Raw genomic sequence first — 15,661 nt, forward strand, 5'->3', positions numbered from 1 at the left:
CTCAGCTCACTCCATTCAGAATCAATCCTATGGATCTTGGCTAAGTCCTTTGCATCAACTCAAACCTCAAGGGTCATTGTTCAGCTGGGTCAGCAGCTGAGGGTTTCTTAAAGAAGTCCTGATGATTAGTGAAGGGGTCAGCTCATTTGCCTTGGTGAAAGCATAAATCCAGTCTTGAATAATTAATTAAATTATTCATAATGCATGGTAAAAGGATGGAGCTCCAGGAAGATACAGGGGTTTCCCAGCAGCAATCCCCAGCCAGTGCTGATGTCAATAAGATGTGGCTCATGAGCTCGTGTAGACAAAACAAAAATCCTTAACAAAATAGCAGTCTCTACTTAGCATCAGTGTGCTTGTAATGATCATTTAGTTTGTAGAAAATTATATGTGCAATATCATAGTTCTAAATCAGAAATTCAGTAGTAAGATATATATATATATCCTGTTGAAAAAAAGACCATTTTTAAACATATTATAACTTTAGTAAAACACCAAAATATGATTGACAGAACAAGTGTGCTCAGAGTAATGAATGGATAGAAGTCTTTTGGGTGCATCCTTTCGCCTTCATAAGGAGTAAGAAATAAGGACCACTGTGTTGTGTATCTCTCAGTCTTCCCCCAGAGCCCTTATAATTTGTTTTAAAATAAGTCAATTTTGGTCAAAGAAGCATTATGGGAATTTACATATTGTGTTTTATTTTTCAGTCAATAGATAGATAGCTGGTCAGATAGACAGTTATACACAAATAGTTGGACAAAAACAATAAAACACTGTGAGAATCCGTATCTGTTTTCTCTTTATTATTTGATATGAAAATTCTTAGAAAATGTCAAAAGAAGAAATGAAGGAGACCTGAAAGGGAAGTATATAGCATACATGAGAGTGAAGAGGGGAGGGTGGAAATCAGTAAGGAAGACAATTTCGAAAATAGGCAATAAGGGAGAAACTAAAATATTTGCAGAAATGTTTTCTCTTTGAAGATCCACAAACATTTTTTGTTTGTTTAATCTTATTGTGACATTTTTTTATAAAGCTCGAGTTTAGGGAAGTTAAATAACTTATTTAAGTTCATAACTAGTATGTAGTGGGCTTCAGTGTCCCATGAGAATTTCAGAGTAGATTAACTGTAAACAATGATCCAGGTGAAATGCAACAAGCATCAATTTTCTTAAGTACTACATGCCCAGTGGTTTTAGTACTTGCTGAGGTTTCATATGGAGTTAATAAAAAATTCAACCCCAAGGACCTCTTCTGTAAACGTTTTCTCTATTGATATATATATATCTGATTTCCATATTCCCCTGTCCCAGAAGTTCCTATCTGTGATTTCAGATAGGATTGTCAACTATTTGTTTAATAGGTTCTCCTTTACCTTCTCTTTCTCTTCGTCTTCATGTATGCCTATTATTCTCATATTGCTCTTTCTGATGGAATCAGATTATTCTTGTAGAGTTCTTTCATTTATTATGTTCAAGTCTCTCTCTTCCCTCTGCATAATTTCTAGATTTTATCTTCATTATCACCACTTCTTTCCTTCATTTGGCCAGCTCTATTTTCTGTGCTCACAAGTTCATTCTTGACTTCCTTTATTGAGTTCATCTCCAGAATTTCTGTTTTGTTCTTTTATAAAGTTTTAGCCCTAGCTGGTTTGGTTCAGTGTTGGAACATTGGCCTGCAGACTGAGGGGTTCAGGTCTGATTCCCAATCAAGGGCATGAACCTCGGTTGAAGGCTATATTTCCAGCCTCTGTCAGGGCACATGCAGGAGGCAACCTATTGATGTATCTCTCTCATATTGATGTTTCTCTTTCTCTCTTCCCTCCTCCCTCCATTTCATTTTGTTTAAAAATCAATGGGAAATATCCTAATGTGAGTATTAAAAGCAAAAATAAATAAATAAAAAGTTTTAATCTCTTTGGTAAAGTAAATATTTGTTTTGTTAATTGATTTGGTTTCTGGGTTCATTGACCTGCCTATCTGTGTTTTCTTGCATCTCCTTGGATTTTTTTCAGAATTGTAATCTTAAAATCTCTGTCATTTTAATCACATATGACCATGTCTTTCAGTTTATTTCCTGGATATTTTTTTTAATTTTCTTTCTGAGCTGCCTCATTACCTTTGTAATCCATGTTAATTGACAGACTCTTCCTCTGACTAGGCATCTTATCTACTAGATTGATAAACAGACTTTCTATTGTTTTTCAGTAGGTGGCATTGAATCACAAGTTTTTTAGTTCTCTTACACTTACCTGGCATTTCATATTTCTGCGGGTGATAGAAAATGGCTGTGATCCCTGGGAAGATGGGTGCCTCCCCTGTGATCAGGTTGTTCTGGTCCCAGATGACCAGGCCCGCAAGAGAACTAGGTGGGTGATGGGCTCCAAATTCATGAAATCCTCTTGCTGTTTCCTGCAGACAGACACCACCAATAGTGCAGCCTCAGTGTATAGAGGTGGGGTGAGAAGGGGGGAACCAGCCACCTTCTTTCTTGCTTTGCCCTTCCAGCAAACCTCCTCTCATGCCCCCTGCGCCTCCACCTAACCCTGGTATTAGTCAGAGATTGCAACTTGTATTCAGGGAAAAAGTGTTTCTGTAGTACCAGTTCTTGGGTTTGAAGGTAATGTGTTCTGCAATTCAACACAAAGGCTGGGGTGGGGGGGGTGGGGGGGGTCTGGAAAGTGAAGGGGAGGCATCCAGGCTCCATGATTTTCTGTCTGGAATGCCAATTGTCAGACAACCATGGCTGTACCTCAGTGCTTTGCTCCTTCCCAGGTCACTGGGCTCAGCTGCAACTCATACTGCCCACTCCTGCAGGAATGCTCCCTGAATTTCTTTGCTCCTCCTGGCTGATGAGTTTGACAGTCTCAATCTGATGCCTTACCTCTGTGGCCTGACTCCTGCAGTAAGCTTCAGGCTGCAGGGTTGTGTCTGTGGTTCCTCTGAGCTCTTCTCCTTCTTGCCTCCCCAGTTCATTCCCACTTGCTCATGGATCTCTCAGATATGTTTGTACATTAAACAGAGAATTCTTTGTTGGATTATAGCTATTCAAATTATTGAAACTTCAAGGGGAGAGACCAAAGAGATCTCTCATACCACCATTCCTCTGACATCATTCCAATATTTTACAAACATTCATATGAGGAAACCAGGCAAGTAGTAAATCAATTCAAAGAAAAACTTGATGAATAAGACACACTTCAATATTAATAATAATGAAAAAAGATATGAATGAAAAATAAAATAAAAAGTATGTTTCCCACAGAAGGGTTGTCCCTTCACTGGGCAGAATTTAGTTGTCTGGCTAATAGAGACAAAATATTTTTTGCTTTGCTTTTGGTTACCTGTAACCTTCAGAGTTATAGAATAGCTCCCAATAATCCAGAATCAGAAGGATGTACTTTAGACAGTGCGGAGTTTTACAAATACAGGCGGGGGACTAGAGGTCCTGCTTGTCTACCTCTGCCTTAGATGATCTGAAGGGAAATAAATAAAGGCAACAGCTTTTCCTCACCTAACAATCTGCGAAGAAAGCAAGGGGTTCAGGTCTATTGGGTGATTGAACAGGAAATCAAATATAACCAAGACCTTTGGAGCAGTTGGGGGAAGGATTCAGGATCCCAATTTCTTCATGCGTGAGACAGAAAAAAACAAAAACCAGCCATTCAAATCCACTCAGGTTTCCTGAGGATCCAAAGGAGAGGGGATATAAAAATCTTGGAATTAAATAAAGCACCAGAATAATTATACAAAGAGCCCATATACATACAACTCTGAATTAAATTGCTGAGCTGGTGACTGATGGCTTTGAGCTTCTTATTCTAGCTTCAATTCAATTTGTTCCTCATCAGTGCTTACCACCTAGGTAATTTGGGAGCAGATGGCAAGAGGAATGGAGGATATTCCATTTGGAACCACCGCCTACCTGCTTCTCACTCTGGGCCATCGGAGCCTCCCTGTGTGCTCTTTAATCCCTCATCACTAGCCCAGCAAAGTGATCTTTATTGCTCATGATATAGTCCTTATTGCCTAATTAGAGGCACTGGGAAGACGTGGAAGATGACTTCACTTGAGTTCATTAGGAAATAATATATCAGGTCTTGTTTAATTACGGCTGAATTACTACCACCTATTATAGAGCAGAACCTTGCTGGAATGACAGAGTGTGGCAGAAGTCTGTCTTACATTAATCCAAGATCTGCATTAGCTCATTGGGAAAGGAGAGGGTGGCTCATCTGGGTTGGAATTGCAACACATACATTGGCAAAGGGTTTTATTTAATTGTGACCCCCTTATCACCAGATAATATGATCAGTGTCACATGCCATTCAGTGAGTCACTCTTTGCAGCTGCTGAGGGCTCCAGTGGAAGCAAAATGCTAATTTCTATTGGCAATTGCTCCTGAATGGCACAGAAAAACATCTCACTTATTGCTCCTAACTGCTTAATTGCTGGACATAATGTCTTGCACTAAAAGGGAGAACAGAATGGATTAAATATGAACATAACATTGTTTTAAATATAAGGCAAAAAAAGAGACTTCCTTCTGAAGTCCTTTTCCTACGTAGTAGAATAATATGTTTGCTTATTGCCATATTCATATACTTGACAATTATTTGTTGCATATTTATTATGTAGTCAGCTCTATGTAGGGACATACAAAATTGAATAAGACCCAATCCCTGTGTACCAGGAGCCTACACTTAAAAAAAATATCTGGCCCTGATTGGTTTGGCTCAGTGGATGGAGCATCAGCCTGGGGACTGACGGGTCCCAGGTTTGATTCCAGTCAAGGGCACATGCCTGGGTTGTGGGCTTGATCCTCATTGGGGGTGTGCAGGAGGCAGCCAATCAATGATTGTCTCTCATCATTTTTTTTATTATGGTCTCACATAATTGTCCTTATTCCCCCATTCCCATCCCAATCCCCTCCCTAGATATGCCCCCCACACACACACCACTGTTGTCCATGGCCACTGGCTAGGCCCATATGTATGCACACAAGTCTTTTGGTTAATCTCTTCCCCTTACCCCCATCCTCCCTTACTTTCCCTCTGAGGTTTGAGAGTCTGATCGCTGGTTCTCTTTCTCTGGGTCTGTTTGTGTTGTTCATTATTTCCTCTAGATGTGTGAGATCATGTGATCCAAGAAATACCCTTGTAAGAACCTAAACTGCACCAAGCCATTATGGTTATGCTGAGAGGCAAATGAATCAGTCTGTAGTGAGTTCCTTTCTGGGCCAACAGTTCTTTTGGGTCCCAATTTCAATGCCAGATAGTTCCTTATGTGTCCATGCCAGCCATGATATTTCAGATCTGGTTGGTGGACAAATGGTGGTAATGCAGGTCCGCCTATCTCTGGTTTGGTCCTGGGCATCCTTCAGCAACCCCCAGGTGCTGCCTGCTGGTATGCTGAGGCGTCGTCAGCATCTTCCATCTCTGAATTATGTCTCTTCTGTCTTCATGGCTGGAGCGCTTCTGTCTACTGCTCTGTTACAGAATTCCAGATGTCTCAGAGTTGTTTTCTGAAAATATACAAACATATTCTCGACCAAAAGTTAATAAAGTGATATTTTCTTTAAATTTTATTTGGGATTCTTTTCCATTTTTTTTCCGCTAAATGATTTTCCCCTGGCTTGTTTTGTCACCATGTGTATATTTTCATGGGTATCTTGCTGTTAGCATTTTGAATGAAGATTAATTTTCCAAAGCACAAATTTTTTAGATGTAAATTATTCTCAGGATATATTTCCTTACATGATATTCTTCCACTGTCACCCCCTTTTTTACTTTAAATAATAGGAAACTTTTGGAAATTTTATACTGTAGTCTTGATAGCTTTTACATTTTAAGTTATTTACGCTACACTTTGACTACTTTAGATTCATAACATGTTGTGCAATTTTACCGTGGGACGCTCTGCCAATAAGAATTTTTGTTAACCCATTAGGAACAGCTTTCTGAACAGTACAATCAGTTTTTTGTTTTTGTTTTTAGAATATTCATTTATTTCCATTAGCCACATTACTTTCCTCTGAGAAATTGGCTACCATTCGTTTGTCATACTCAACACTCTAGCATCAATCTCATTTACCATGTGTGTATTAGTGGAGTTGATTATTTCCCTTCTTGAGAAGGGCCTGAGCATTCCTGCTGCTAGGGTGGACTTGGATATTAAAAACCCACTTGCCCACACCATGGGTATGAGATCTCTCAAATAAGTCTTGTTGCAGTGAGAGGGCAGCTGCTGTCAGCCACGTCTCTGTGTGTTACCTGGGTCCCACTTTGAGCTGTGCATGGGAAGCGAAGCAGCCATGGGGGCAGGAGACCTCCCTCAGAATGGGAGAAGGTTCAGGAGCCTGCCATGTTGCAGGGGGGGGTTGGTAAGGGTCTGTGCCCCACCTCTGTTGACCCCCAAGTTCTCTCCTGATGGCCCCTCTACGACTGTGCCTCTCTTAGGTTGTTCCTTCCTTGAAGAATCTTACCCGTCTCTGGCTAACCAGCCATCCTCCGGGCCAAGCAGGGTGATGTGAGGTGTAGTTCTGTCTCCTTGGTAGTTTCTTTCTCACATAAACTAATGTTTCACCTATTTTTTTATCATGTCACTAATATTTTGGTGATATGATTAAAAAAATAGGTATAACATTGATTCATTCACACTGAACAACTATTGTGTTGGTTGTTGTAATATTTTAATTTGATAATCTAAGGGAAAAGAGGTCAGTGATCCTCACCAAATAGTCAGGCACCACATATTTTAAAAATTCTCCTAGTACACCAGTGTGTCTCTTGCAGCACACCAGTTGAAAAATGCTGGTCTAGAATGATCTACAGATTGCTTCTAGCTCTGGCATTTTATGGTTCTCTAATGGACCTAGTTATGCCAAAACTAAATGATTTATTATTCAGATGTTTTGTTTTATTTTTTTCTTTCTGCATCTAGGAAGTAGACTCTCTGAGTGAGAAGGAAGGAAAATGCTTAGGGCAGGGCCAACACTTTTCAGATATCTACCCTTCTTGATTAAAAGTTGTTTCTTTCCTACATTTCTAAAATAGTGTGGTAAAGGTAGCTAGGGTAGATAGTAGTCAGTAAACTTGAGTTTAAAATTCTAATAAGTACAGTTAATTAAAGACTTTGAACATTGTAGCTGAGGATTGGAATTAGTAAAGTGTATATTTATGTGGTCTATGTTTTCATTGTATGCCACTGTTGAAAATGCACATCATAGAAATTAGTTTATTAAGACACACCACATTTCATACTTCTATCCTTTACTCTAGTGAGGATGCAGTTGACTGAGAAAATTGATTCTTCTAGCACACTTAGACAAATACATTCCTTGACTTTATAAAGTTATGATTTCTGTGCCTGAGTTATCATTTACTCAGGCAGTAGCTTTTTCCCTCAGTTAAAGAGGAAAGTTTCCCAAATCTAATTGTATAAACATGTTTCCATTTTATTCTATTATCCTTGTGTTGTTAATGCCTGGTTTAGTTAATGAGATTTGAAAGTTTTATAATGAGAGCAGTTGAAATAGAATTCATTAACAAGCAGAGATTTTTGTACCATATTCAGGAAATTACATGCTAATAGAATAGAAATATGATTTGAGACATTTCTAATACAAATTGATTTTTACATTAATGATTTTAGTATCTAATTCTGGGAAAGAGGAAAGAGGAATTCAGCATGTGTAATATATATGAATCAAAATAAGTATTTACAGAGCTCCTGCTCCACCCGCAGCCCCAGATTTTACACTACAAGGTTATAATAGTGTAAGATGTGACTCCTGCCTGGTCAAAACTCATTGTGTAGTCAGAGAGGTGACTGACATATTTCAACCAATTAGAGAGCAACGTGAGGCAAAATTGAGTTATTGTACAATAGTGCTTTATTGTTGTAGACTGCAATTGATAGCTTCATTTGGAAACTGCAGAGAACATTGAACCAAGGAAAGTTTCAGTGAGAGCAAAATTACAAAACTGAGACGGGTGGAGCAACTCATGAAAGCTCTGTTTTCTCTAGTTGCAGGTAGTTTCCTTTGTCTGTCTTTGTTTTTCTTTTCTTTTTTTTTTTTTTTTTTTAAATATATTTTATTGATTTTGTACAGAGAGGAAGGGAGAGAGAGAGAGTTAGAAACATCGATGAGAGAGAGTCATTGATCAACTGCCTCTTGCACACCCCCTACTGGGGATATGCCGGCAACCAAGGTACATGCCCTTGACTGGAATCGAACCCGGGACCTTTCAGTCCCCAAGCCGACACTCTATCTATTGAGCCAAACCGGTTTCGGCTGTTTTTATTTTCTGTTTTAGTTTAAACATAGACTATCTGTGATCATTACCAATGCATTGAATAATAAACTCAGAATCCAAACAACTCAGGGAGAGAGAGAGAGAGAGAGAGAGAGAGAGAGAGAGAGAGAGAGAGAGAGAGAGAGAGAGAGAAGCAAGTACATGCTTTCTGTCCTCGTGGTCCTCAATAGGTTTGATTCCTTTATTTCTTGTCATGTCTATTAACTGCTCTAAATTTCACTGAATAAAAATACTCATGTTTTATCTGCTTTGTGATGAGTTTTTGTCACTTGCCATTAAAGAAATTCTACTAATACATCACTCCAATGTGATTGAGAGGTTTTAATTCTATCATTTTCCTAATGTCATTCTCTTATATTTTTTCAGGCATGTGATATGTGGAATGTCACTAATTTAAAGTGAATGTGCTTACATATTTTATTTTTATAAGAATAATTTTAAAAGACATTTGAAGCAATGGATTTCCCTCTCAGTATAGGCCTAGTCTACACTATAAAGCCTGTTTTCATTTTCATTATTCTTTACCTCACATGCTTTATTTAAATTTTAGCTTGAATTTCATTGCAACTTAGACAACATCACTTTTAGATTTTTTAAAATGTATTATATGTTCCATGAATTTTTATAAAAGGTATATATTCTGATTATAGAGTGATTATTTTATTATAAAGCACTTAGATATCAGGTTAACTTGTTACTATTTCGCCCTATGGATAGATAGAGGCATTTTTTGAGACTTTAAGGGTATAAAATATTGGTTAAGCACCCATTATCACTCTCTTTAGAACACTTTTTATTTTATTTTATTTTATTTTATTTTATAGTATTTCTATTTAGTTGTCTGGAATTCAAAAATCCATTTTTTTTTTCAAATTTAAAGAATGGACATGTATTACTTTTATAACCAGAAAACAAAATATCACTACAAAAATGAAGAATCGCCCTTTGTTTTTCTATATGTTATCCATATAATAGGTTTAATGACATTTTACTTTTTGTCTTGCAATTTGCTTTGTCTGCCCGACATTTATTAGCTGTGTAGGTACAAGCCACTTAACCTCTCTGGATTTCAATTTCCTCATCTGTAAAGTATGAATATTAATATGAACTTCCTCTGAACTGTTTAGAAGTATGAAATGAGAATGTTTCAGTCTGAATATCAGGTCAGTTCAAGGTACTGGAAAGCTTTACATTTACAGGATCTTTCCTTCTTTTTTTTACTGCAGCATAGCATCCCATTGTGTACCTCTAACACAACTTTTTATCCACTCATCTGCTGATGGGCACTTGGGCAGTTTCCAGATTTTAGCTATTGTAAATTGCACTATGAGCATAGTGATGATATATTCTTTTTGATTAATGTTTTGGATTTCTTATGATATATTTTAAGTTTTTTAATTGCCTCCTTAATACCCTATAATAACTTACTTCTTGATACTTCCAAGTTCTTGAGTTGGCATTTCAGGGTTTGGCCTCTTCATATTATTCTGACTAAATTTTCTTTATACCCCACCTTAAATCTTTGGTCCAACCATAGCAAATTACCTAAAGTTCTTGTCAGTCACCATGCTATCCCTTGATTTGGAAATTTTTGTGCAATGGGATTCCCTTTGCTAAGAATACTCTTCCTTTCCACTCCTTTGTTTGGCTCCTTCTTTTTGGAAATTTAAGCTTCAACCCTCATAGTACCTCATGCAGAAAAACATCCTTTATTCTCCAAAGACACTCTGGCATCATGTTGTCATTTCCATTTCCATCATTTACCAAATGACTTTGCCCTGATTTTTATATCTGTACTTATTTAAATCCCTCAGACGTATTGTTTCCTCAGACTATCCTAGAACACATTGCATAAGCTTAAGAGCTACTGGCTGAATAGAATATTTACCTAATAAAGAGGGAATATGCTAATTGACCCTCATATCATCGCAAAGATGGTGATACCCACAGCAAATAAGGAGGGAATATGCTAATTTACTGCCCCACCCTCAAAGATAGTGGCACCCACAGCTAATAAGGAGGGGATATGCTAATTGAATGCCCACCCTCAAAGATGGTGGTGCCCACAGCCACAAGATGGCAGTGCCCAGTCCCCTCAGCCCCTCTGGGCAGCAAGTGCATGGCAAGGCCAGGCCCATCTCCAGCCAGGCCCAGCAGCTCAGTGTGCCTGACTTCAGAGTCCTCCAGTCCCCTTAGCCCACCAGCTGCTCAGGGCCGGCCAGAGGTGCAGGCAAGCCTCAGATGGTGGCTGCCAGACACCCAGAGCCACCCAAAGCTCAGGTAACCAGGGCCGGCTGAGGGTTGTGCTGCCCGCAGTGTGCAGAGATGTGATGGGGGAGTCGCCTTCCCCTGATCGCCGGTCACCTCCTGCCCCTGAGGGCTCCCAGACTGTGAGAGGGGGCAAGCCAGGCTGAGGGTCCCCCATCCAGTGCATGAATTTTCATGCACCAGGCCTCTAGTGTGTGTGTGTGTGTGTGTGTGTGTGTGTGTGTGTGTGTATAAATATAATTTTAAGGTACCTGCCCAGACCAAGTAACAGTACTGAAGAGGTGGATGGGTAATCTAAGTAAAGTCTTCAGGGACAAGGATGATGATATAATAATATGTATTCTTTTTTTTTCTTTTTCTTTTTTTTTTAGCTATAGTTTACATTCAATATTATTTTGCATGAGTTTCAGGTGTGTACCCACCTGGCACCATACATATTTATTACAATATTATTTACCACATTCCCTGTACTGTATTTTGTACCCCCATAACTAGTTTGCTACTACCAATCTGAACTCAGTGTATTTTTAAGAGTTCTTAAAATTTTAAATTACTAAATACACATAACGTATCATTGGGTAAAATAATAGCAAGATACTATCATAAATATGTAACAAAGCTTGGAGACAGCAAGTTTTCAGTGAGACTGTTTATATTTGTGTGTCCACGTGGAGGTCAAGGTCAAAGATAACTCCTGACAATTGCTGAGGCTAGGAGAAAATTCCATCTTTCTTTTGACTTTACTGCCATCTGTTGTTCAAAGAAGTAATAGTATTTTGATGCTTTTTCAATGTGACCCTTAATCACTAGTTTATGATAAGTGCTAACTCCTGGGCCCAGCCCAGGAAATCCACAAAATCTGTTGGTGGGGGTGGAACCTATGATATTTTGCACAAACTAACCAGAAGTTGAGGAAAATAGTTGATATAGGACTTAATCAATATTTATAGTTGGTGTGTTCAAAGCCCTATGCTAAGTAGAAGCTGACTCTCCTGCATTTAAAGTGGAAGTACTTATTGTCATAGAATTATTCTTTACTCAGCTGTGCAAACCCTTGATCTTCTCTCAGGCTATCACCACCATCAGACCACTCCTCACTTCCAAGCCTCACCTTGGATGAAAAACTTCAATTTTAAACATCACATCATTTTTTGTTACATTTTGTTTTGATTGTTTTGAGGTACTTCATTGATTTAACCTTCAAATAAATCTATTAATATTACTTTCATTTTTCCAAATGCATGTAAAGAAATGGGGTCAGAGGAAACCAGTATTCATTTCTTCAGCTCCAATTAGTGTTAACTTTAGATAATTCTTTCACCATTTCTAAAATTTCCACCCCTACGAAAAACTCAATACTTGGAAATAAAGTTTTTGTTTTACCCAAACAAGCAATTATTCAAAGGAGTGGTGGAAACATATTACATAGATATAACTTATTAACATTCCTATGAAGCAATATCTACATGAACTTCTCTGTACCTTGGAAAAGTGAGACCTAGGCCCTGAGACTAGAGAGAGAATTGTAGGGTTGGGTAGTCTGTTTTAGGAGGAAGGGGCATGTAAAGGATCAGAGAACACTGGTCAAAAAGTACAGAATTTCAAGGCTCTGCAGTATCTGTGGGCAAGCGTCAGGGGATAGAGTGGAATTTAAGAGAAGTTAGAAAATAGATATCCAACGACATTTGCATTTCATAATTTCTTCCATTGCTGGCTCTGCATATCACAGGAACACGTCTTATTCCATGCCTTCCAAATTCTAGCTCCTGCTGCTCATCCTGATAATGATGCTCTTATTATATTCAAAAAATCTCTCTCTGGCCACAAATCTTAAATATAAAGCTATATTAATTTACTCTTATTAGATTTATTAATATGATTTTTCTAGTTAACAATAGCCCATATAGCAAATTAGATATTATTTCTTTCTTCCTTTTTCCTTTCTTTATTTTTTATCAAATAACTTAATATTGCTTTGTAATAATAGCTCAGCAAAGAAAGATAAATTGTATACTGTAAACCCAGGTAATTGTCCTAAAATACATCATAGTGATACACACCCATAGTCCGACACAAATCCTAATGCACTTAACTATTCTAAAAATATTAGATTTTTGTATATCAATAAAGTTTCTCCACTCCTAATTGAACTCAATTTTTCTTAAAAGAACTCGTCAATTTATTCTTTTTGAATGTGGGCATCCTTAACTTCTTTCCTCAAGTAAGCTTGAACGATTTTATCACTATTTATCATGTCAATATACTATAGGTTTCTGTAGATAGCCTCTATCAAGCTAAGAGAGTGTTATAAAGAAAGGTTACTAAATTTTACCAGTAAATTTCTTTTTAGCATTCCCTGAAAGGAACACATTTACTTTTTAAGTTTTTTAATGGTACTAATTACAATATCAAACTGATACTTTACAATATCAAACTAGTCACATATATATCTAGAATAGCATATACATGGTTATGTTGTTATTCTATTAGGCAAGAATAGAATTGATTTTTATTTCAAATTTGTGTTTGCATGTTTATAGATGTGATTGCCTATTTTTTCTGTGTGTGTGTGTGTGTGTGTGTGTGTGTGTGTGTGTCCATGTAGATACAAATGCTATGCCCTTGTAACATCTCATTTTGTTTAGGTGTCTCAGCTATAACAAACTTATTTTATATCCATGATTTGGAACTGCATATCTAATATGTACATTATCTTTTCCTTAAATATTTGCTGTGCTTTTTTCCATCATACTCTCAGGGACTAATATATTTTCAATTCTTCTGTAATGATTGGACTCTTTAGATTCTCTAATTCTTCTTTAATTAATATTGACAACATATTTCCTAAAAGTATATGTTATATATTTTTTCAATATTTTGGTATAAAATTATGCATAATGATTATGAGCTTATACTTTTAAGTATTATTTTAATCATAGCAGAAAGTCACTGGAGTGTTTTCAAGGGAGAACACTTAATCTGATCTACCTTTTTAGTGGAAATTTTACTGAAGTATTCCATACCTAAACAAATGCACCTGTTATAAGTGTACAGCTTAATGAAAATTGGTAAAATAAATACCTGTGCAGCCTGAATCACCCTGATCAAGCAATAACATTACCCAAATCCTTGGTGCTCTTTCCCAGCTTGCCCACTGCCTGGTGAAGCTAAATATTCTCCTGACTTCTAGACCCAAATGAGCTTTCCCTGCTTTAGAACTTTATGTATTGAAATTATTATATGTAGTAGCCACTCATTTCTGTATTTTGTCTTTCGTTCAAATAGTGAGTTCTATCCATGTCATAAAATTTCTTTCTCATTGCTGCATAATATTCCTTGGTATGAATATATCACAGATATTTATCAATTCTATGGATCCATATACTATCTTGTTTATCCATTGTATTGGTTATTTATTATTTTCAGTTTAGGATTATTTCAGATTATTTTATGGGCTTTCTTGACTATATATTTTAATAGAAAATGTGTGTGAAATCTGTTACATACTAGTAGTTATATATATATTTAACAGTCAAATTGTTGGGTCAGAATATACGTGTGTACGTAACTTTATTAGATACTAGAGGCCTGGTGCATGAAATTCAAACACTCGGTGGGGGTAGAGGGTCCTCAGTCTGGCCTCTGCCATCCCTCAGTCCAGAAGCCCTTAGGGCATGTTCAACTGCACTAGGGAGCAGGCCTAAGCCAGCAGTCGGACATCCTTAGTGCTCCCATAGAGGCAGGAGAGGGTCCTGCCACTGCCACTGCACTCTCACAGGCGGAGCACTGCTTCTGGTTCAGCAGTGCTCCGCCTGTGAGAGGGCACTGACCACCAGGGGGCAGCTCCTGCATTGAGCGTCTGCCCCCTGATGGTCAGTGTTGGGCCGAAACTGGCTCTCTGACATCTCCTGAGGGGTCCCAAATTGCACAAGGGTTCCTTAAGCTGCCAATCTGCCATCCCTCTGGCAGCCCAGGAGCCCTTGGGGGATGTCTGACTGATGGCTTAAGGGAGTGGTCCTAAGGGATCAGTGGGGCATCCTTAGTTCTGCCATGGAGATAGGAGAGGCTCCCGCCACTGCTGCTGTGCTCTCGCCAGCTGTGAGCCCGGCTTCTGGCTGAGCAGCGCTCCCCCTATGGGAGCACAATGACTCCAGAGGGCACCTCCTGCATTGAGTGTTCGACCCCTGGTGGTCAGTACCCATCATAGTGACTGGTTGTTCCACCATTTGGTCGATTTGCATATTAGCCTTTTATTATATAGGATTCATTAAGGTAATGGAGACTTTATCTAAAGATCTCCTCTTTACTTTCTGATCTCTCACCAGAATTGGTGCATTCATGGCACGGTAGACTTTATTTTCTTAGCATTCACCTCAACAATCTTCCAGCCTCTAACACCAATTCCATGTCTTTAGATATTTGTTACACTAGCACCCCCACTTCTTGGTCCATGCACACTACATTTTTTGATATAGACTAGGGTGGTTTATAAATGACAGAAATTAATTTTTTTTCTAGTTCTGGAGGCTGGAAGTCTATGATCAGGGCTCTCAGTGTCTGGTAAGAGCCCACTTCTTGGTTTATAGACAGACATCTTTTTGCTGTGTTTTCACATTGTGGAAAGAGTGAGAGAGCTCTCTGGGGTCTATTTCATAAAAGCACTAATCCCATCCATGAGGTCTCCATTCTCTTGGTCGAAGCCTTTCCCCCACTTCTATCACAGTAGGGGCAGGGGTAGATTTTAAAATATGAATTTGAGAAACAAACATGCATTCAGTCTGTAGCATTAATTGTGAATATACTATTGCTAAATATAGAATTCTAGGTTGTCAGTTTTTTTTCTTTGTGGTACTTTAGATATATTACTTGTCTTTTTATTTGCATTGTATTTTATAAGAAATTTGTTGTAATCTTTGTCTTTATTTTTCTGTATGTAATATTTTATTTTATGGTGTATTTAAGATTTTGTACTTATTATTAGCTTTGAGCAACTTTATGATGATGTGTGTAGTTTTGTTTATGTTTCTGTGTTTGAGCTTCATTGAGCTTTCTGGATTTATGAATTTAGAATTT

General features: G+C 38.0%; 1 protein-coding gene across 2 annotated transcripts in view; it reads left to right on the top strand.

Moving 5' to 3' along the window:
* Positions 1-15,661, top strand: part of SYT4 (synaptotagmin 4) — a 705,442-nt gene that overhangs the window by 60,785 nt on the left and 628,996 nt on the right. The window lies entirely within an intron of this gene.

The sequence above is a fragment of the Pipistrellus hanaki genome (assembly GCF_964339955.1).
Source record: "Pipistrellus hanaki genome assembly, chromosome: 6".
Lineage (NCBI taxonomy): Eukaryota > Metazoa > Chordata > Mammalia > Chiroptera > Vespertilionidae > Pipistrellus > Pipistrellus hanaki.